General features: G+C 21.4%; 1 protein-coding gene across 5 annotated transcripts in view; it reads right to left on the bottom strand.

The window, feature by feature from the left end:
• Positions 1–24,241, bottom strand: part of LOC122717162 (ankyrin repeat domain-containing protein 50-like) — a 320,332-nt gene that overhangs the window by 22,669 nt on the left and 273,422 nt on the right. Inside the window, exon 5 of one of the 5 annotated variants that reach the window (XM_043941081.1) lies at positions 16,892–17,040. The exons of the other annotated variants lie outside the window; for them this stretch is intronic. The gene's annotated coding sequence lies outside the window, so the exon portion shown is untranslated. The remainder of the gene's footprint in view (positions 1–16,891; positions 17,041–24,241) is intronic. 5 annotated transcript variants of the gene reach the window in all.

Consider the following 24,241-nt stretch of genomic DNA (forward strand, 5'->3'; position numbering starts at 1 on the left):
CAAGCGATTTATATCCTGCAACAATATGATTTTCAATAGCATTATAAAATATTTCTTCCTTTATAATGTAATAAAAGTTTAACTGCAGATAATATTTTTTTCAAAACAAATTTGATCTGTTCAAAAATAAATACAATGAAATGAAAAATGAATACAATGATGATAGCATTTACGTTAAAATATATAAACAAGATTTTGATGTTCGAAAAAAGAAAAATTTTTTTACATATTTTTATATATTGGGCATAAAAATTATATATTAGATTTAAGATATAAATATATAAGTATTGATTTTTTGTTATATTTATGAGAATATTTCAAAAATAATAATTTTTTTCAATATTTTTGTTAATTGCATCATATGATACTAACTTTTCCCTATGGAATCAAATTTAATTAATTATATGATTATAAATATTTTTTTTCTATTGTTTTCTTTGTTTTGCAAATTATTTCAAAACTAATCAGACTTGCTTTTCTTCTGCAACTAATAAAAAATGAAATTTTTAATTAATAAAATAATAATAAATTATTTTATTATTTAATGTTAATAAATATTAGTTTTTTTATATTTTAATGCAAATCAGAGATAGTTCCGAAGAGATAAAATTTATTGAAAATTGAAACGAAATCAATATAAATTAATGCTAATTAAAATACAATTTCAATGATCTGATAAGTTATTAATTTCGGTGTGATAATTCGGCTGATAATTTCGGCTTATCAAATGATAAGCCGAATTATTGAAATATATCTCGCATATGAGAAAAATGTAAAAAAATTGTGGTTAATATAGTGATGCAATTTTTTTTAATAAAAAGAGATAATAACAAAAATAATAAATATATCTGTAAAAAAGAGTCATGAAAACAACGATGAAATATTTTTATTTTTATTTTTAAGATATGATGATGATTGATATTAGGCGTAAGATTATTATTAAGATTATTAAATTATATAAATATAAATAAATACATAAATATCAAATTGATTATGGATTAAATAATTAATTAATTGATTATTTAAATTAATCCAATTTAGTAATTTTTATTGAGTAATTATTTATTAGATAAAATTAATTTTTTTCTAATTTTTATATTATTTATAATATTTATTTCAATAAAAATAATTTATGTGATACGATTTATTTTTTATATAAGATAAAGATAATTCATAAAGATAATTTTATTTAAAATCCAAATACTGATATGTGATCAATTTTTTAAGTCTTTTTAAGTCATAAGCAATAATTTTATGAACATTTTTAAATTTCTTTCAAAATTTTAAAATTTTTTTAGTTTCCTCGTTATAAATCGATTTATTTCTTTCTTTTATTATAAAGCTTTCAATTATTCTTTTACAATGAAAAGGTCGGCGATTAACACAAATTCCTTTTGAACATTGTTCAAAAAACTTTCCTTCTGGAAAGGAAAAACTGTGATAAATTCCAACAACCTTCGCTTATCCTCGAGAAGAACCTTCTATCACTATCTAATCGATCTATTGGAAAATTGAATCTGGAATAGATGATAAACCAAGATACACGAAATGGTATGATGGAATAACCGAGATCTTTTCCTTTAAATCGTCATTGTTGTTGTCTATCAGACGTGAATTTAATGAACATCGTTGGCTAGACATTCGTTCTAATCCAAATAAGGTTGTGGTATTCTAGTCTTAAGTAGGTCAGGTCTGCCATGATTTCGCTTTGTATGAATTTCAAATACCATGCAGCTGAATCGCAGTCTCCTTAATGATCAAAACAAGTTGTTCTTCGTATAATCCAGTTGTCGGACTGTTTACCTTTTTCTCTGTATGATCTAAGAAAGATTTAGGCAAATTGTCAAAGATTAAGTAAATTAAATCAAAGATATTAGGAAATTTATATTTTATATTAACTTATTGATAATATTTAAAAATTGCAATGAAAAAATTGTTTTTTTATTCATAAATATATTATTTGAAAGGTATGATAAATATGAAAAAATGTATATATTAATCATCCTTACATGTCATATATATCTTTGATTCTGGAGGTTAAGATAAATACAAACGTTGATATATAAAAATTTTGGTTGAAATTTATATATTATTAAGCAATTTAAGTTTCTATTAAATGAAGTGAAACAAAGAGAGTAAAATAATGATGTAATGAAGATAGAATGGTTCTTGGAATTTTTATACAATGTTTGTATATCAATTTTTGTGTTGTGTTTTGTTTTGATTTCTAAAATTAAGTTTTTAAAGATTTCACGAATATATTAATGTTTTATATACTACTATTTATAAATATTTTAATATTCAAAATCGACTTATAATAGATAATAATATTTATAATTATTTATAATGTTACAAATCTTATCAAAATGTATTAAATTAACGATAAACTAATTTTATTTAAATTAGAAATAATATTTATTATTACTTATTATTTTATATGTAGATAGATTATATAAGATAAACATCTTAAAATATATAGATTACATCTTTATGATGGATATTATAATTAAATTAAATATTTTATCGATAAAATTATAATTATGTGTTAAAACATAATATTTACTAAATATTATATATCTACTAATAATATTAAAATTAAATATATAATTCGATATACTGATTTTATATGAATCCATGTTCCTAATAAATTTGATAATTTGATTGCAAGTAATTATAAATTAAACAAATTAAATAATTAACATTCTTCTATCAAATAAGAAATTAACTCTTTTATTACATGATATATTTATAAATTAATTTTATAGTATTCAGTATTATATTATAGAATTAAATTTGACAATGATAAAAAATAAAATCATTGCAGATTCTTATGTAATTTTAATATAATTAATTTTTAAAATTAGTTATATTCAAATTAATAAATAAGTTTTTTTAATTGCTTTTTATATAATAACATAATATTAAAAAAAATAATAATAACATATAACTAAAAAATTATTTTTATGCACGATTAATTGCTTGCACGAATCACTATTAAAAAATATTGTAAGTTATACAAGTTTAAGATAATACAATTATTTATTACTACATTATACATCTGGATGATTATTCAGATTTATATTTTTATGAATATAATTAAAAAATTTGAATCTAAATGATATATTTTATCATTATAATATTTAAATAACAATTAAACAATATAATATGATTAAATATTATTAAAAATTAAATTTAAGTAATATAGTATTAAGTTTTATCATTCGAGTATATCTAAAAATAATTTTACATGTGCAAGGAGAAAATATGGGAGATTGACAAATGTGAATAAAAAAAAAACATTGTGAACAGAACTAATATTGATTGAGACTGGTATTAAAAATTGATAATTGAATTCCCTTTTAATATTTAATGAGGAAATATACACAGAGTTGAGAAAGAATGAATATAAAAAAAAGAAAATAGAAAAATAAAAATGGAATAGAATGAAAAATTGAAAAGAAACAAAAAAAAATAGGAGAATACAAAATCTTGTATTACAGACAAATTTAATTTCATTGATTTTTCTTTCTAAATAGTTTCTTCTTAAAAATTTTTTTTTATTTATATTATAATTTTTATTTTTCACAAAAAATGAGAAGAAATTTGATGATTTATGTATTTTAATTGCATTTCTCGAGTATTATATTCGAAAGCAACTTGAATAGTAGAGAAACAATTGATGGCGAGAGAAATCGAAGGAAAACACGCTTTCTCGTTCTCATAGAGCTCTCACGGTGACGTGGGACAGATTTATAACAATTAAAACGTGCGAATCCCAAGAAACTCCGATAGAATGGAGAATAGCAGAGAAGTTGGTTGGAATTATCGTCGGAAAATCAACAATGTATTTCGTTCGAGAAATTCATTTAGACACTTTCGAAAGATAAATTGCGAATCTGCTCGATTTATTACAAAGAAAGTGCTTGCTGAATGAGAGAGAAAAAGTGATACTATGTCCATCTATTGGTTAATTAACCGCATAAGTCGGTAGTGAATTTTATATTTAATACTAAAGACATCTAACAGCAAATGATATAAAATTCATTTAAAGAAAGAAATATAGTTTTAAATTGTTGTTAGTAATATTTTTATTTTAAGAAATAAAAATGGAACAATTTTTTTTTTAATTGTTTTTTTTTTTTGATTATAATATTTAGTATTTTCATTTTTAATATTTTTACTTTTAAATATTTGTTTCCATCATTATTTTATACTTATTTGATTTTTTAATAATAATTATTGATATTTTTCTCTTATATATACATATATCCAATTTTTCTTAAATTTATTTTTAATTTTAATTTTTTATATTAAAATAAATTATTATCTATATGTCAAAGTATAGAAAAAGTACCGAGATCTATTGAAATGAATTTTTGAGAAAGAACATCAGAAAAATCCAGAAAATAAGCAAATTAGAAAAATTATGGAAATAGTACATATAATTATATATCAAAAATAAATAATTTATTTGGAATTGTACAATGAATATTCAAAAATAAAATATCAAAATAAATATTGGCAATCCAAAGACAGAAGATCAAATAAAAGTTGGAGAAAAGATATAGACAAGAAACAAACGAAAGATAAAGGAACAAACAAAAGAGAACTTCAGAAACTTGTGAAATAATAAGAGGTGGAGAAAAATAAGAAAATATTGAACAATCGATATAATATACACGTATACTAATATAAATAATTTGTAAAATGAAAATGAAAATTTATTTGAAAATATTTTTTATAAGTTGAAATAAATTAAAGAACTAAAAATTAATATTGAAATATATTAGATAAAATAATACATAGAATCCATATTTATGAATGAATTTTTGTTTATTTTAAAGATTTTATATGCAAAACTAATATTTATATATTTTATATATGTTGATATATTATTTTTCTTTCATAAGGAGAATAATGTAGGACACATAGAGGCTGGATAATCTATTTATTAATAGATTATCGCAAGGATAATCTATTTATTACTACTATAGCTTATCTATTACTTTAATAATATAATAAAATTATCTATAATTATTAGGAATTCATATAAAAAAATATCTAATAAAATAATGTTGCAAAACTGGGTCAGATATAATATAGACAATGCAACAGTTAATGTTTTATGGAAGAAGATAATATATATTATAGATAATTATACATATATATGATTTTTTTTATAAGTGATATAAATCTTTAATAAAATAAATCTTAATAACACAAATATTAATATAAATATTAAATGTTATATATATGTTTATAAGGATAAATATAATAAGTAATGTAATTAAATGCTATGAATTATTTTAAATAATTCTTATTAAAAGGCTATAGATATTTATTTATAAGAATAAAAATATAAAAATAATTATAATTTGTAGAATAAAAAGAATATTGTAATATCTATTTTATTTTAAAGTATTATAACAGTTGCTTTAAGTAAAGAATCACTTTATTCTTTCGAGACTAATAGGATATTATATCCTAAATTAAGTATTATATGAATTTTTCTGATACTATTGAGATAAGATTATTAATCCTATACAATGAAATTAAATTTATTTTATTATTAATTTATTATATTCATTATATTATTGTTGAAAGAAAAATTCATCTCAAGAGGATTAAATGATAAAAAAGAAAAAAAAAGATATGAACAATTCATATTCTGACCTCAATGCAATGTGTAATAGTAGTTTTGCAGTATTACGGACTTAACACTACAAATTGGATCTGTCGTTAGTCGAGATTAGAGTAATCTACTTAGGAAGAGATGTAAATCATGTTATTATAACTGATCTTAATATTTGGCGTAATTCATTGTTATGAAGAGCCAAATTATTATTATTATACAATTATTTTAATTTCATAATTATAACAATAATTGTTCATTTTATATATAATGTAGAATAAGAACTTTTTATATTATATATTTTATATTTTTATATTTATTATAAATTTATTTTAATTATTATAAATTTTATGATTTATAATTTAACGATAATAAGAAAATTGATAATTCTTTTCAGATATTCTTTTTATGTCTTGAAATATTTTTCTACTAAAATAAAAAATAATTCTTTTTTTATTATTATTAATTAAAATTATTTATTTCTATTAAACTTTTCTTTAATTTCTGAAAAAAAGTTATTGATTTTAATCTTGTTAAATTATTATTTAAAAAAAAATATATATTAATCCAAATGAAAATCTTAATAAAAAAATAAAATTTCATCCTATTTTCTACTTTAGTTTCTCAAAACCAAAAGAATTTTAATTCCAAATTCGAATTCGAAACGAATTCAATATACGCTTCAATATAATTAGTATTGAAGCATATTTCAAATAAGAAACATTGAAAATAAATATTGAAATACATATTAAAATAATTCTACTGAAATGAAATAATATTTAAAGATTTATTTTAGTTTTTTTTATGTATAAATATAATAAAAAAAATAGTGAAAATATATCAATGAAAGATATTTATTTAAAATATAGTAAATAAATTTATTAATTGAAATAAAAATTCTTTAAGATATATTAGAAATAATTATTTGAAATAGTATTTGATGTGCCTAAATATTATTATTTTAATATTATTTCTTCGTGATTATTAATTAAAAAAGAAAATAAGAAAGAGTAGAGAAAAAAATAGAGACAAAAAATAAATGCAATTATTTATATATATAAGAAAAAATAAATTTTTCTTTACAATTTCTCATTTGCGAACGAATTTATGAATATTAACTTTTTAACTTTAAGTACATTTTAGGATTATTATATTTAAATTATATAATTATTATTATATAAAAACAAATATTAATCAAATATAATAATGATTTACAGGATTTCATGAAAATAATATTCAAATATTTCATTCTATGTATATTTAAGAAAATATTTATCAATTGTTTATAAGAACATATAAGAATATATAAAAATGATATTTCAATTTAACAATATTTCAATATAACAATAAAACTAATATGTTTTTTTATCTTCTCAATAAAAAAAAAAAACATGAAAACAGATATAATGAGAATTACAAAAATAAAATCACTTATCTCCATTGGATCTAAGCATTTAATATTTTACTAGTCTTAGTTTATATAACACTTTTTTAACACACACACATTTTTAATTATTTTACATACATTTTTAATTATTACAAAAAAATATATATACATAAATATTGTTATATTAAAATATAACATGATAAAATGATAAAATGTTATCAAGGGTTATCAATCATTATCTTGTATTACAAACAAGAAAATAATTTTTAGATAAATATACATAAATGTAATATCGAAAATAAAATAAAAATATTCATTTTAAAAATATTTATTTTTAAAAATAATTTTATATTAAACTGCAATTCTATAGCGTTTATGAATAAGTAAATAATATCTATTTCTATTTATATAATATCTGAAAAATAAATAATTGAAATTGTATATAATATTATACACATATATATAATATGTAATAATTAAAAAGTATATAATTGATATTAACTTATTATACATTATAAAATCAAATAATTATTTCAAATAATATTTTAATCAATACAGAAACAAACTATTATTGCAAATTTAAGACTTAAAGAAATGCAGATATTTTTTTTTCTCATTTCAAATATCTATTATTATCAATATCATAAGAAAAATTAGTTATAATCAAATTCAATTGACAGAAAAACTACGCAAATGTGATTCCATCACACCACGTGTCGTAATTAACCGATGAATTATAGCAAGTAGGAACGCGTGAACGCGTGAAATATAATAGGATGAGGATAAGCAGCAAACGAAGTATCGAGCGTTCAAATTCATAACAGCAGGAAGACTGAATAATTAGGTGACCCGACTCTCAAATGTCGATGTCATTATCCATGCGAATCGCAGTACAAAAGAAACAGGACGAAGATACGCTCACTCACATTTATAATTAATTCTCGCCAAGTCCTTCTTTTTTGTTTTTTTTCTTTTTTTTCCTCTCTCTTTTCTTCTTCCTCCTTTTTTCTATGTTTGGTGGTGCAGCGTAAATTGAGTTGGCGAATTAACTAGACTGTCGTGTAATTAAAGCAATTTGTTGGATAACGGTGCGAATTACGACAAGATGACGGACACGATATGGTTCTCACGCTAATCGATTTTTTCGATAAATCAGCAAAGAGAAAGAAGAAAGATTGAAATGTGTTGGTGAAATACATAGATTGAGATTGAATATAAAAATTAGAAAAATTTATTTAAAAAAATCTTACTTTTCCATCATTTTCTGTTGAAATTCTTATTGTCCATGAAACGTTGCATATTATGTTATTTACACTGGCTAAAGTTGTTCATGAAGTATTCGCTTTGTAGATACCTATTACACTGCGTTTACACTGACTAGAGATTTTTGCGAGCTGCTTACGACCTCTTTGGGACTTGTTCGTAAATTATCGTATTCAGAATAGAACTTGCAAATAATGTCAGTTTTAGCCAGTGCAAATTCAGTATTAAATTTGTTGAAATCGTTATTATGTATAAGTAACACAAATAACACAGTTAATTGATTCCATGTTATATAAGATTTAGAATCGTACAAATGTGATGATTGTGTTCTGTGATTCTGATCCTACTGATAATTTGAATTCAAAAGAAGTCATCGTTGTTAACAGAAATAATGTTACTGCTTACTGAATAAGTCTTATATATATTGTTAATATGTTTTTTATCAAGCACCAAATTGGAATTAACAAGCATTTTTTCTTTTAAATGGATTTTTACATATAAAAGTTTTTATAATAATTACATGAAAATTTTTATAAAAATTCTAACAGGGAATGTGATAATTGTACAAAATTTTAATTAAATAAAAACAGTTTTTCTTAAAATTGTTAAAAAACACTTTAAAAATAATACATTTAAAATACTGTTATTCGATGGTTGGCACAATTTCTCGTGCTATTTTTATGTAATTCAAATACAAGTGATATTCTTATATTTTAAATATAAGAAAATATCAAAATTTTTAAGCTTAGTTTTTTTTAAAGAAATTTTTCGTGAATAACAAAATGTCTAATTAATTAATTAATTAGGTAAATGTCTGATCTTTATGCTCTACATGTAATTTTTTTTTAAAATTAGAATTTTTAAATTAGAATTTTCTTAATAATAAGATTAAAAAAAAATTTGTGATTAATTATAAATTTTATAATTAAGTTTTTTAAGTTTAAGTATCTTATTTATTAATTAATCTATTATTTAAGTTTAAGTATCTTAAAAAAATATATATCTTTGAAAATACATTTTAAGTTGTTTTTCTAAACATTTTTATATAAACTTTTGTCAATATTTTTTGTCAATATTTTTGTCAATATTTTGTTGGCAAATTCAATTAAATTAAATTAACGATTTCTTATGTAAGAATTTATATGTCTTGTTACTTTATGTACAATTCAAAATTATCATTATTGTTTACATATTATTATAAATTACGATTATTTTGTTATTTATTTAAAATCTAATGCAGCTATATTTATAGAAAATTAAATATAAGTTATATCACAGCGATACATAAGTTTTGCATAATGCAAAAAAATACAATTTTTTCTGTTCGTTTCTTTCAAAGAATTAAATAGAAACTATTTTGTTAGATATTGATTATTTAATTATATTATAATATTTTTAATACAATATTATGTTTATAAGTAAATAAATAAATATATTTAAAAAATTTATGAAATATTATTGATTTATCTATATTGAATTTTATTCAAATATTATCTTATTTCATCTAATAGTAATATATCTCATTAAACAATTATTATCATTTTCTGTTATTTTGTATTACATCTTTCTTTAAAAAAAGAAATATTCACGAACGAATTACAATTTAAAAAAAATAAAAAATTGTTGAAAAATATTTGTTTCCTTGATATTTCTTCAAATAATAAAATAACAATATGTTGTTATCAAACTGATTTATCGTGATGAACTGTTATGTTTTCGTATAGACTGATAATTTCAATAAACAATAGGATATTTAAACCATGCATTTTTCGTTCGTGACAGCACATGATATGAGGATCTCTGGAACAATGGTGAATGATATGGATAGGATGGTGATCGGGATTAATGGCCCATGTCTGTTGCGAGATTTTCATGATACGATGAAAAGTATGAGCACAACTTTTGGCGGAGCAATATGAAAATGGTAATCGAAAAAAATTATGCGAGTATAATATTTCGAAGAGGCAAACGATGCGTAGCGGTTTATGATAGTTTTGAAAATTAATTTCATGCAACAAAATATCGAATATTTCATGATAATTCAATCGTAACAAATATAAATATTGTTCGTTATATATGTTATTTTGATATTTGTAGTTTTGATATTTTTTCAATTTTATTTCTTTTCTTAATGATGAGATCAAGTATATCAAGATTAAATACTGACAGATTAAATTCGAATTTTTTATAAATATCTAAAAAAAGAAAAGATTCTTTCAAGTTACTTTCAAAAATAAAAAAAGTATTTTAAAATAGACTCAAACAAAAATTTTAGAAATTTCCTATTTATTTAAAATTAATTTTCTTAATTTTTTAATATTATATAATTTTCATATACATATAATTTAATTATAATGCTAATAAATAAATTATGTGTTTCAAATGATTATTTTTTTATGATTTTTTTAAAGATATTATAAATCAAATATTATTTTTAAACTGTTATAAGTAGAAAAATTGAAATAAAATTATGCTCATTTTTTTATTATCTATAATTCCAATTACGATTTTTTTATCTATTTTAATCTATTATAAGAAATTAATGAAATATATTTTTTAGATTCTCATAATTCTATTAATAATTATAAGATTTTTAATATACATAATTCTAAATACATATTAATAAGTAAATTCCTGAAATTGAGAAATATTTTGAGGTTTGAAATCACTCAATTATCAAATATTTTGCAAATGGATAAATTTATTTGTCACTATTAATAATATAGTATAATATATATTATATGCAAAACAAAAATATTAGATCTATATATTTAGCATAAAGCAAGTTGAATCTTAGTTATATTTCATTTTATCTAATTTTTTTCTACATATGAACAAAGATAAAATCTTAATTAATCAAAATTCTTCTTAATCAAAATCTCACAAATACAGAATACTTTTATCATATTATCATACTATATCATGAATGTTATCTATTTTCATTTTGCTTCATTTAACGAAAATTTAAGAATTAATCCTTCTAGAATTGACTGAATTTCAAAAGAGTTCCACGAATATATTAATTATATATATATTAATTATAATATAAATTTTTAATATATAAATATAATATATATATAAATTTCTATTTCATATTATAAATATAACATTATGTATTACTTAATTTTTATCAAAAATAGATTTTCATAATAAATGATCATAATCAATCATCATCTATCATTGAATATGATTACCAAAATTCCAATTTTTAATTTCAGTAAAATCTGAAAAAATCGCAGAATAAATCGATCCTTAACTTCGACAAAAAGAAAAATGGCAAGATTCGGAAAGGAAATGAGACGAGCAGCCGCAGAATCATCTTACATTCTCATTAAAGTTTCACAAGGAGCAAGAAAGGTCTCTCCTGTTCCGGCTTCGAGGGCGGGTTTATCGTACGCGATCCTTGATACGACGATAACGAGAACGAGGCCTCAAAGGCAAAACGAGGAAAACAGAGGAAGATGCTTAATGGGGTGGAGCAGAGGAATGGGCTCGGAGAGGCGTGGAACATTTTGAACAATGAGGATCAAGCCATACCATAGGGAGAGAGAGAATCGAGTCGAAGTTACTTCGTTGGCTGAATGACAACGCCCGTTCCACCCTTCGACTTTAAATTTGCTTGGTTAATAAAGCGGTGCATTCACCTTGCGAAGAACACGCAAATTGAGATGTCTCACCTGAATGGGAACCGCGGGACCAAGCCTCGATGCCATTATCGTGTGGAATCGAGGAAGGGCGAAGGGTGGTTCAATTTTACACAAGTGGACTGACGGGAATTCGATTTCACAACGGCTCGTCTTCCGCCTTGTCGCATCAGGAGTATGTTTAGGAATTGTTAAAAGGGGAAGTTGGCACTTTTCCTTCTTCTCGTTGCATTTTGAAGATCGAGGAGAGATTCTCGAGAAGAATGTAGAATCTTTGAGTAGCTTCTTTGAATCTTATGTATATGTATACAGGGTAGTCTACTTAAAATAGTCTTCTTTTAGACGAATAACCTACAAAGATTTTTTTCTCAAGATTATTTTTTCAGAAATTTTTAAGATCACCAATGTTTTGTAAGGTTGCATAATAAATATATATATTTTTTCCTTCGTATTATTCTATTTAACATTAGAATGCAAAGATGACAATAACATGATTTCGAAGTGATCTTTGATTTGCAAAAATATTCAAATACTTAATTTTTTTTTTAGAAATAATTATTTGCTATAAGTTTTATAATTAGAATATCATATTTAGTTAAATTGAAGTTGGTAAGTTTGAATTTTTGTGATTTTGTTGAAAATACAATATTAATTATTATAACTATAGAGTACATCATTAGAGTACATCATTATTCAGATCACAATTATTTCAAATCGTAACTCCGTTACGTTATATTATCACTGGAGTTATAGCAAAATATGAATTTAAAAATATTTTTTATATGAGTTATTAACTGGAATCATTATATTATATTATATATATATATTATATTATATATTATATTATATTATATTAAATTAATTATTTGTCAACTCTATTCCAATATTTTTTTATTAGAAGACTTATAAAAAGAAAACTTATAAAAAGAAAAAAAATGCATTTCCATTTAAAAATTAATGTAATTATTAATCACATACTAATATTTTAATAAAAAAATATAATATAATAGATATATAATATATTTTATAAATATAATTTTTGAACTATTTATTTTTCTTATAACCAAATTGACTATCTGTCTGTATCTATAGATTCTGTATATACTTTCATTTCTGTTATAATTTATTATTTTTCAAAATTGCATATAAATTGTTCAATGTTGAATTCAATATTTTTTTCGAGTTAGTTTTTCGAGTCGGCTAATTAAATTTTTTTTTATGCTTTTCTCAATTTTTATTTATAGGAAACTATCACATTATTTTAAATTCTATGAAGAGTGATAAAAATATTTTAAATCTGTTGTTTTCATCTAAAAAAATAAAATTATATTTTTTATATTATTAAATTATTGTATATTTGATTTATTAAATAGTTTGATTATTATATTTTTAAAATCAAATTTATTTTTATTTATATAAATATCGTTATTTTGAGAAAGTTTTATTGAGTGCCAATTTATCCCATTATAATTAATTCAAAAAAGACTTGTTAAGTATCAATAATCAATAATCAATTTAAATGATTATTCTCTTTACTTCAAAAATTCAATAATTTTCTAAAATATTTCCAATGTAGATAATTTCTAGAAATTATAATTATATTTATCGTGCTTAAGTATATATATTAGAATTGCAGAAAAATAAGAAAATATGAAAAGTATGCCAATTCTAAATTCTCTTAGAAAACAATTTATCGAACATCTACTCGAATGTCTATTGAATGAATTCTAGTTCAAAGTAAATATATTTACCCGACTTAATTTCAAATGCAAGAAAGAGTTGGAACCAGTTATCGGAAAAGTTTGATTTCATCACCATCGAATCCATTCGTTTCCTCTTTTTAAACGTATCAAAGAGAGGTTTGTGTAATCCGATAGCTTCGTCTTCGGCAATTGAAGTATCCTTAACGAGAAAACTTCTTCACAGTGTCCATTAAAACGAAAACACAAATCCGTGAGTGAGCAAAAGCATCGTGTTACGCATTCTGCGCGACTAGTCGGGATGAACGATGAAATAAAGGAGAAATCGTACAAGACGAGACAAGATCGTCCAATTACGGGAACAATTATACCAGTAACACCTTTCGCGGCATACTTGTTGATCGATCCATTGAAACTAATTAAACCTTCAGTCACTGTACACTCGAGAAAAAAAAAGAAGGAAAAAGGAGAAAATCTGTGGCGAAGTATTTGAAAATTACGCGTCAAGATATGATGTAATTGTTAGATTTCTAACAGAATTTTTAAACTATAATTTGAAAGATTTTAAAATATATTAGCGTAAAAATTTTAATATCTAAAAACTAAAAAGGAAAGGAAAAGACGAAAACTCGTTGCTAAATATTTGAAAATAATTCAAGATATGTTACAAAAATATTTCTAAAATTATTTCAATAATTTGAAAATTAAAAAGTTTAAAAAAAGTTTAGAAAAAAGAAAAATTTATTATAAAGTATTTGAAAATTAATACTTATCTTTATCTCTTTTTACTTTATCTTTATCTATAAAATTATAGATTTCTATAGAATTTCTATATTGCAATTTAAAAGATTTTAAAATAAATAATATATTAGTTTAAACATTTTTAAAATTTATTTGATAATTTTAATATTTAAAAATTAAAAAGATAATCAAATTCAATAATCAATTCAATATAAAAAAAAATGAAAAAAAAGAAAATTCATTATGTATTTTATAAATAAAATTTTAAATTTCTCTATCAGAAAGTTTCTCTATCATAATTTGAAAACTTTTAAAATGTATTATTTTAAAAATGTTAAATGTTCGAAAATTAGAAAATTTCACAAAAAAAAAAATGCAACGATTCATTGATAGTAAACTCGATTTTTAAAAAAATAATATAATTAGAGAGATAAATAATATATATATATAATATAAATAAATAAATATGTAGTAATAAATATATAGTATAAATATAGTAATTAAATCGAATAGTTAAGACAACAGAAGAAAAAAGAGTATTAGATACGTGTAAGCAACGTGAAAATTCCAATGGAAAAAGGAAAGACTGGGCTTCTTATCTTCTTGGATGTATACGAGATCGTTAATGCGTTCATGGTTAGCCATATTTGGTTGATTGAGCAACGGCCTCGTTTCACTCAGATCCAGATACAACGATCTTGTCTTGGTTCTATACACGTGCTTCTGTGCCGATGCACTACCTTAATCGGTTCTCGTTTGTGCTTCGTGATCGCTTTAATTATGGTAGTGGACATTGAAACGTTTTACTGGACAGTAGCGATTGCGGTAATTAAGAAAGAAGCTTGAAAGAACGAAAACTTATTCAATAAGTCATTATATATATTTTACATTTAAATTTGTGCATTTAATAATATATAGAATAATATTCTAATAAATATCATTAGATTTGTTATAGTTACATAAATAAGATTTAATCATATATAGATTATTTAAAAAAAATTATTATTTAAAAAATTGTCTTATTTTGTAAAATAATATTTAAAAATTCTTTTATGATAGAAAAATGTTTATATACTTCAATTATGAAAAATTAATTAATAGTAATTGACAAAAAATTCTAATATTTCTAATTGTTATCTCAAAAATCATTTTATTCGTATTATATTATATTAATGTCATTTAGTCTAGCTATAATTCAATTACAATTTTTATTATTTTATAAATTAAATAGAAAAATTAGTTAATTTATAAAAATTAAGTTTTTAATATACTTTTTCGCCACTTTCTATTTATATAATCGTATTTTCTTATATTATTTAAATTGCATTTTTATTTATTAAAATTCATTTTTAAATATTAGAAACCTGTATGTATAGTTAGTTAAAAGTTTTTATACGTACACAAATTTAATTAGCAAGTTATTTATCAATAGTAATAATAATTCTGTTTTATATGAAATTTTTAACTTTTATATGAGTATATAAAATATCATAAATTATATATACGTATAGAGCATTATTTTGTTATTAGAACTTCGAGAACAAATCAATTTTTAATTTTGAATAATCTCTTCTCTTTGTTTTTAATGTAATTATATGATATATGATAAAACAAATGTTTAAATCAAGAACAAATCAATTTTTAATTTTCAATAATATCTCTTCTTTTTTTTTTTTAATGTAATTATATGATATATGATAAAACAAATGTTTAAATAGCTATATAAAATACAGATTTAATGCTTTATTACCTTATTGTAAGAGATATTCTCAATATTTGCGAAATGATATTTAAAAAATAAAAAAATAATGAAAATTTGATTTCACGTGTTTTAAATATATTTTCATTAAAGAAGAAAAATTTTTTTTATATATATAATCCTTACATGCATACATCTTAAAATCTTTAAAAAAGATTTTTGAATGAAATGAATTTTCTTGTAAAATTTTCGTGACTGATTATATTTTTTGTTCCATTAATTGTAAATCTCAATTCTAATTATTAAAAAAATTTATTTTTGCATTATTTCTTACATATTACATTTTTACTAAATAAAATAAAATGATACTTATTAAATTGACAATTATTCATTGACAATTATTAAAACATTTAATCCCTGTAGACAAATATATTTTTATTTTACTTCATTAAGCAATTTTAATTGTTATGTTCACAACTATCTATTTCTTTCCTATTGAAGGAAAATTCTAAAAATTTTAGATTCTCAAAAAAATTAAAAGAAATTCTTACTTATTGAGATCTCTATTTTACATAATTATCCATCCAATGAAATATAATATTTAAAAGATTTATCAGCAAAAATACAAATTTTTTTAAAAGAATTCAAAATTTTGTTTCGCACACAGAATGTTCACGGATGATTATATTCATTTAAAAATTCAAAAGGACTTGAAAAATCTAAAGAATAAATTTCACTTCACACCTTCTCTTATTTTTTCTTTAAAAAAGAGTGCAATGGAACAAATTGTAAAGAAAAGGAAGGGAGAAAAATGGCAAAACGAACCGTTCGATCCCAGTCCAGGCCAAAAGATGGCGAAATTCGGGAACGGAAATGAGTTCGGCAACCACAGAATCCTTTAGAACGGAGTCAGAGTCGTGGCACGTTTGGAACGATCTTTATCGTTGGTAGCGTCAGACCGTTGAAAGCTGGCCCTGAAATATTTATAAGCTGTACACGCTCGTAAATTACGACGGATTTCGAGGGGGAGGCTTTCCACGGATATCATGTTCGGCAGTTTAATTTTTCATGGACGGGTACGAAGGACAGAGGCGAGTGGCCGCTAACTAAAAGCGTGATTAGAATCTTATTGAAACGTCACCATCTCTTCCCTTCGATCCATTCTATTTCTATTTTCTCTTCTTTTATTCCTTTTTCTCCTTCTTGCATGTATGTAGCAGGAGTACTACATTGAAACTTTAAAAGGACAAAGCAAAAAAATATTTTTTTGATTTAATTTTCAAATTTATATTAGAATATTAAACTTTTCTTAGGGAATATAAATTTATTTTTGTTTGCTTCTGATAATGTTTGACTATCCAATATTGATCTAGATTTATCCCTTGGGTACTTATCACTTTATAAGATCAATAAAACTAAAACTTTTAGATATTGTAAATCGAAATTAAACTTTATCCAAATTTAATTAGCAACTATGTCTCATTTGGAATGTTATCTGCAATCCTATCAACAAATCAGTATATTTTTTTTCTATTAGCTTTATAATATATAAGTATCTTTATTTTCTGGACAATTAATAATTCCTTCATTAATCATGTATATGAAGTCAATAAGCTGTATATATAAATACATATAATATACAATATAATATTTCAAATAAAAAGTATCGGAAATATGTAATTATTGAAATAATATTTTTGAAATAAATAATTTTTGAATTTTTATTTTATATATATTTATATTTTAGAAATATAGATATTTAGAAATATAAATATATTTATATCATAGAAAAAAAATTTCTTTATGATATATTAGAAATAATTATTTGAAATAATATTGACATATTGATATATTGATTATATATTTCAAATTATTTCTTTTATGGTTATTATTTAACAAGAAAAATATTAACTAAGAAACTAGATAGAACACATTTATAAAAATTATACGAAAGATAAATTTCTCATCATATTTTCTGATTGATGCATAAACTATTTATGAATATTAATTCATAAAATTCCTTAATAATATAAATATGTATAAAATATACTATCGTAATTGTTTGTGGAATAAAATTTCATAAAAATATTATTTAAATATTTCATTTCATATATAATAAAAAAAATATTTATTTTAATCAATTATTTCAAGTCTATATCAATATACGTGCAATTTATTGAATATAATATTTATTGAAAAATATTTATTGAATGTAAATTCTAATTTTATTTCTTTTTTATATCAGAAATAAGCGTTTAAAATTGATCTAGATTTATCTCTTTGATGCTTGTCACCTAAAAGATAGGAGGATTAATTAAACTAAAATTCTCGGACATTAATACAAAGATTCAATTTAATAATAATAAATACAACAATATAAATATATAACAAAAAAAATTTAATAATTAAGATTAATAATTTCAATAATATTTTAATCAATGCAGAAACAAATAAATGCAAATTAATCATATCAGACAAACAAAGAAATATACTTACACAATATTTCTATTTTACTATCTTAAATATTCACAATTTTTGATATAATGATTTCTGATATTATAAAGATATAAATATTTATAATTATGAATAATTTATAAATAATATTTAATCGCCTTAATTCCAATGATTTTATTAATTTTCCATTATAATTAAAAACACGTGATGAACTTAAAAAGAGAAGATAGGGAAAAAAAAATGAAATTTAGGGTTGAATTCATTATCCATCATCCGTGTTGCTTATGGACACGAAGGAGAGAAGTTATTAAAAAAATTTCCATAATATTCATCGGTCAGGATTTACGTTTTACCAGCTGTTAAATCCTCGATTCTAATCGTGGTCAAACAAACGTCGAGACAAGAGAAAAGAGGACGAGAAAGAGAATGAGTGGGCTTAATTAACGAGATTCGAGATGTTAGACTGATTGCAACTTTGTGAGGGAAAGAGAAATCCTGGAAATTGAATACAATTTCTACGTGTTTGTGTTCCAACTAGATTGGATAGTTACTCCTATTTTTTTTTTCCTTTTTTTTCCCCCCTCCCCTATTCTCTTTCGTGGGGGGAACGAACAAAAGAAACGGTTCTGGAGTTATGACAGCGTAAAAATTTTTCGACCAGGCTTAATTACGACGTCTGATGCAATTCGACCAATCGAATAGGCGGAAATTGAAGTTTAGCTCGTAGAAGTAAGTTTCATGGTGAAGTAAACTGATTGCGCTCCAAACTTCGTTTTTGTTTTTCGAACGGTTGTTTACTTTTATCTTTCTTTTTTTTTTTCATTTGATTGCAATTAATTTTAATTCATTTTAATTTTTCGATTGATTCGATACCGGGATCGGATTTTCTTTCGTTTTGCGATTACAATTAAAATACTCTTGACACGCCCTAGAAAATATTTTATAATTCTTTGGATAGTTTAAATTTACAATTAGTAATTTTAATGATGAAAATTTTGAAGATATTGATCAATGTTGCTTATTATGCAAGAATAAAATTTGTCTGGAATTTAAATGAAATTGCGTGCTACAATTAATAAGAAAATTTAATTTAATTTTTTCTATTTATTTAATTTAACTTGAAAATTTAATTTGAATTTTGTCAGTGTTGGATATATTTCAAGCGAAATGTATTAAAGGAAAATTAAAAATAATTTTGTTGAAATGAAAGAATAATTTGAAGATTTATTTCACGTCATAGCGATAGTATTTATTTGAGATATAGTAAATGAAATTATTAATTAAAATAATAATTTTTTAAGACGTATTAGGAATTATTTGAAACAATATTTACTAAGTTTAAGCTTGGATTCATTATTTTAAATATTTTTTAAAATAAATAGAGAAGCAATTACAGAGAGAACAATACCAGAAATAATAAATTAAGATATAATAAAACGAAATTAACAATATCGAATATCTTATCAAAGAATAAACTATTTATATTGTTTGATTAATAAATGAATATTTGCAATTATTTAGTGTTTTTTGGCGAATTTCATTAAAATTATATTCAAATATATTTCATTATATGTATAGTTAATTATAAAAATTATAAATATTTCATTTTACACGACATTCATTTGCTCAATTAACAAATTAGTTTTTATCAAAACTAATGAAAATTATGATTTAAATAAAGTTTTGTGAGTAGTACATAATATAATAATATTATATGTAGCAATTCTTTTTTTTAAATAGAATATCATTTTCAATTAATATTTGAAGTTTTAATATTTTTTAAAATATAACTTTATAATGATACAAAATAGAGCGAAATTTTGAAATGTTTAGATTTTAATGTTCCATGTTATAAAAAATATTTTCATTTGAAATAATATTTAAAAGATAAAATATTGAGGGTTTAAATAATTGCTCCAATTATCTATCATGCTTTATATATGCATAAATTTTCTTTAAAATTAAAATTTTTGCATTACATAAAAAAAATTTTTTGTAATAAATGCATAAAGATTTTTAAAATGATTATATAACAAATTAAATATTTCAAATTAATTTTAAAAAATACATAATTGATTTATAATAATATTTATTATATATTTGAAAAGTCAAATAAATATTTCAAATAGCATTTTAATATTTCAAATTTATTTCAAATTATTATTTCAAATAAATCGTATTTAATATAATTAAAGGAATATTTTTATGCAAATATTATTTTTTATTTCAAGTGGAACGTCATTTTTAGAATAATTATAATATTCGAAGTTTTATTACTTTTTCCATTTTTTTAAGTATAACTTTACAATGATATAAAATAGAGAAATTTTGAAAAAAATATTAAGTTTTATTATAATATTATCCACGATTAGATATTAAATTAATAATGAAATTTCATATTTGATTCTCCGTGATACTATGTAACCCACAACAATCTACTATTAATTGGGAATACAAGTACAGAATATTCAAGATACGTCTTCATGATAACAGAGGCAACTCCAGGGACGATTCTTGACATTTCTATTACTCGAATATCTGCTAATGCTAATAGAAATTGATACGCGACAGATATATTGCAATATTCGATGCTTCGTATCGAGATCGCCTCAGTGGTTCAATTTACGTTTCATCCTGAAATAAAAAAAAAGAAGAAAAAAGAAAATTGATCAGAATTTATACGAGTCGATTCACATTTGTCTCTCAGAACATGTACAGTATTTCATCTCTCTGGTTAGAGGTCAAACGAACGGAATGCGTCAAGTTAACTGAGACCCAGATACGTTTCACCCGTTGGGATGAATCGAGATATCTTTCTCGTGTCTTCCTATATCGATGATCATGAAATTTTATGTGGTCGTTTGATATAGATATTTCTCTCGCGCGATATATGCGTATGAATAATTTAATAATTTAAATGAAATTTCAAAACAGGTGATATATATGATATATATATTTTTTACAATCGTTGTATATTTCCTGTTTCGAAATTTCATCCAAATTATTAAATTATTCACATGAATATAATATATATATAAGAGTTCTTATATATATTCTGAGTATATATTCTGATTATAATATACTGTTTATCAAAACAAACAAAGAATCTTAATAAATACGAATTTAAAAATCATTAATTTGGAAGATGTTAAATCTTTTTCTATTTTAAATTTTTAATAGATTTTATTCCAGATATATGATATCTAGAACAAACCCAAAGAAATGTTAAAAAAATATTAGAAAAATGTTAGAAAAAGATCTTTCAACGCAATGTATATTTATGAAGAAATGTGTAAGTAAAAGTGGTAATCAAAATATAAGGCGGACGTATTGAACATATGATATAAAAAAATATTTTACAATTATAGTAAAAATTAGTAATAAAAATATCTCGTAACTAATGAAACTAATAGTTTTTAATATTCTATACATATACATATCAATTACAACCAAAATATTCTATAATTATAATTTTTATTAATATAATTTTATTATTTCGTAATTTATATGTGTTTTTAAAGAAAGTATAATAATAAAATAATTATTTAATAAACAAAAGAAAAATATTATTATTTATATAAATATAAAAATAAAATAATATAAAACAGAGATATAAAATGAATGGGATTGTTCATAATTATGAATTATGGAAGTCTTACCAAATATGATATAATAATAAAGTAATAAAGTAATAAAGTAATAATAATAAAGTATAAAAAATTAATGAAAATAATGATCTTATCATTTTTCATTAATTAAAAACAATTTAAAAATAATTGCAATGAATCTTATAAATATTAAATATAGGTCAATTTAATTATGTAATATAATAGATTAATTTAATTGTAAATGTATCATAGTAAAATAATTTATAAAAAATATATAAGAAAAAAAAAGAAGAAATTAGCATTTATAAAAAATAATAAAGTTTTAAAACAGAATAATTTATGTATATAGATAGTAAATATAAGATGGTCTATTATTATACGATTTATCTGATAAAGTGACAAGATATTTCAAAACTTGATTATTCTTTTATATTATTCTTGTCCTTCATATTTATATTATTTATTTATTTCATACTTTTTCCAAAACTTTTCTAAATCTTCACAGAATATATATAATAATATATAATTAGTCAGTATAATATTTGTTTTATATCTTTCTAATTTCTAATTTCTAATTTCTAATTTCTAATTTCTAATTTCACCGTTTAAGTAAGTTTCATTTTAGAAGAATATCGATATAAAATTTGAGGTAAATAATCCATAAAAAATATCATTAGAAAATCTACGCTCTACATTTTTATTAAATATACATTTCCAACATATACATTACCAAATCATAGACTGTGAAATCAAATCGTCCAGGAAACTATTTATAACAGTATTTATAGTGTATCACTAATCAGAATTTCGAATATTGTATTTGTATTCACAGTGTTTTAATACGAAACGAAATAGAATATCAAGAGAAAAATTTTTATCGTGATATACATCTCGATCAAAAGCTTATTATTCTATTGTGTTGAAACTAGGAGTTTCTATTCCAATTCATTGACAACATATCATCGATTTGATCAGAATCTGTAATTCATTTTCAATTAGAAAATTCTTTCTTATTTGTCTTTTTCATTTTTTAGAAAAAATAACATTGTATGTTTCATTTTTGTGTAAAATACATTTAAAAATCATTTAATAAAATAATTAAGAAATTTAGAATAAGATTTTTTTTCGTTGAAGATCTTGTTCTCGAGAAAATTTCAAAAATTTTATGTATCTAATTAATACATAAGTAATGCGTAACATCCCAATTTCTTCATGACTGATATTGTTTAATAATTTTCATGAAAACTTTTTATATTTAAAAAGATGATATAATAAAGATGATTGTGCATATTGTAAAAAATGATTAACTACATTTATTTACTACAGTGTTATATTGTTGAGTGTTCAATGTATTACAATTTGATAATATTCTATCAATTATTCAATAAAATTTCTAATATATAAATATATATTATTCATATAATTCATTATTCAATATAAATTTCTAATAAAATAAATAATTAGATAAATTCGTATTTTATAAATTTTTAGATTTGATTTCTCAAAAATGAAGCGTTCAATGAAATTTTATTATTAAATATATATATTTTATTTTAAGGCATACCATACTTTAGATCTTATTTATATTAAGGATTTTAATTGACGTTATTTGTATATAAAGTGAAATATAAAAAGAAACAACATTTGGAATCGTAGTATATTCCTAGTTTTCTAGTATTTGAAAAAAAGAACAATAGAATAATCAATACATATTTTTCATAAATCACATGAAATTAATAATAGTATTAAAAATAATGTAATGAGAAAATTAGAATTTATAAAATTTATAATATGGAATAAATCAGCAATTCGAAAAAATACAAAATATATAAGTTAATTATTTTTTAATTATAGAAATCATTTTTAATAAAGATCATTTAACGATCTCTCGAAATATAATATTCTCATAAATTGCACTATTCTTTTTCAATTTATCTTTTAACGTTAATTGAACATTATCAAAATACATATATTTCGCGATTAGAACATATACGTATAACATATGATTATACGAAATCTATTCATCAACCAGTTCATAAAAGTATTTCGTAAATAGAGCGGCCTCTTCTCACAGCAATCTAGCTCGATTTTCTTTCTCACTATTGTCTTTATA

This window comes from Apis laboriosa, unplaced genomic scaffold (genome assembly GCF_014066325.1).
Source record: "Apis laboriosa isolate Shangri-la unplaced genomic scaffold, ASM1406632v1 scaffold104_cov149, whole genome shotgun sequence".
In the NCBI taxonomy this organism is placed as follows: Eukaryota; Metazoa; Arthropoda; class Insecta; order Hymenoptera; family Apidae; genus Apis; species Apis laboriosa.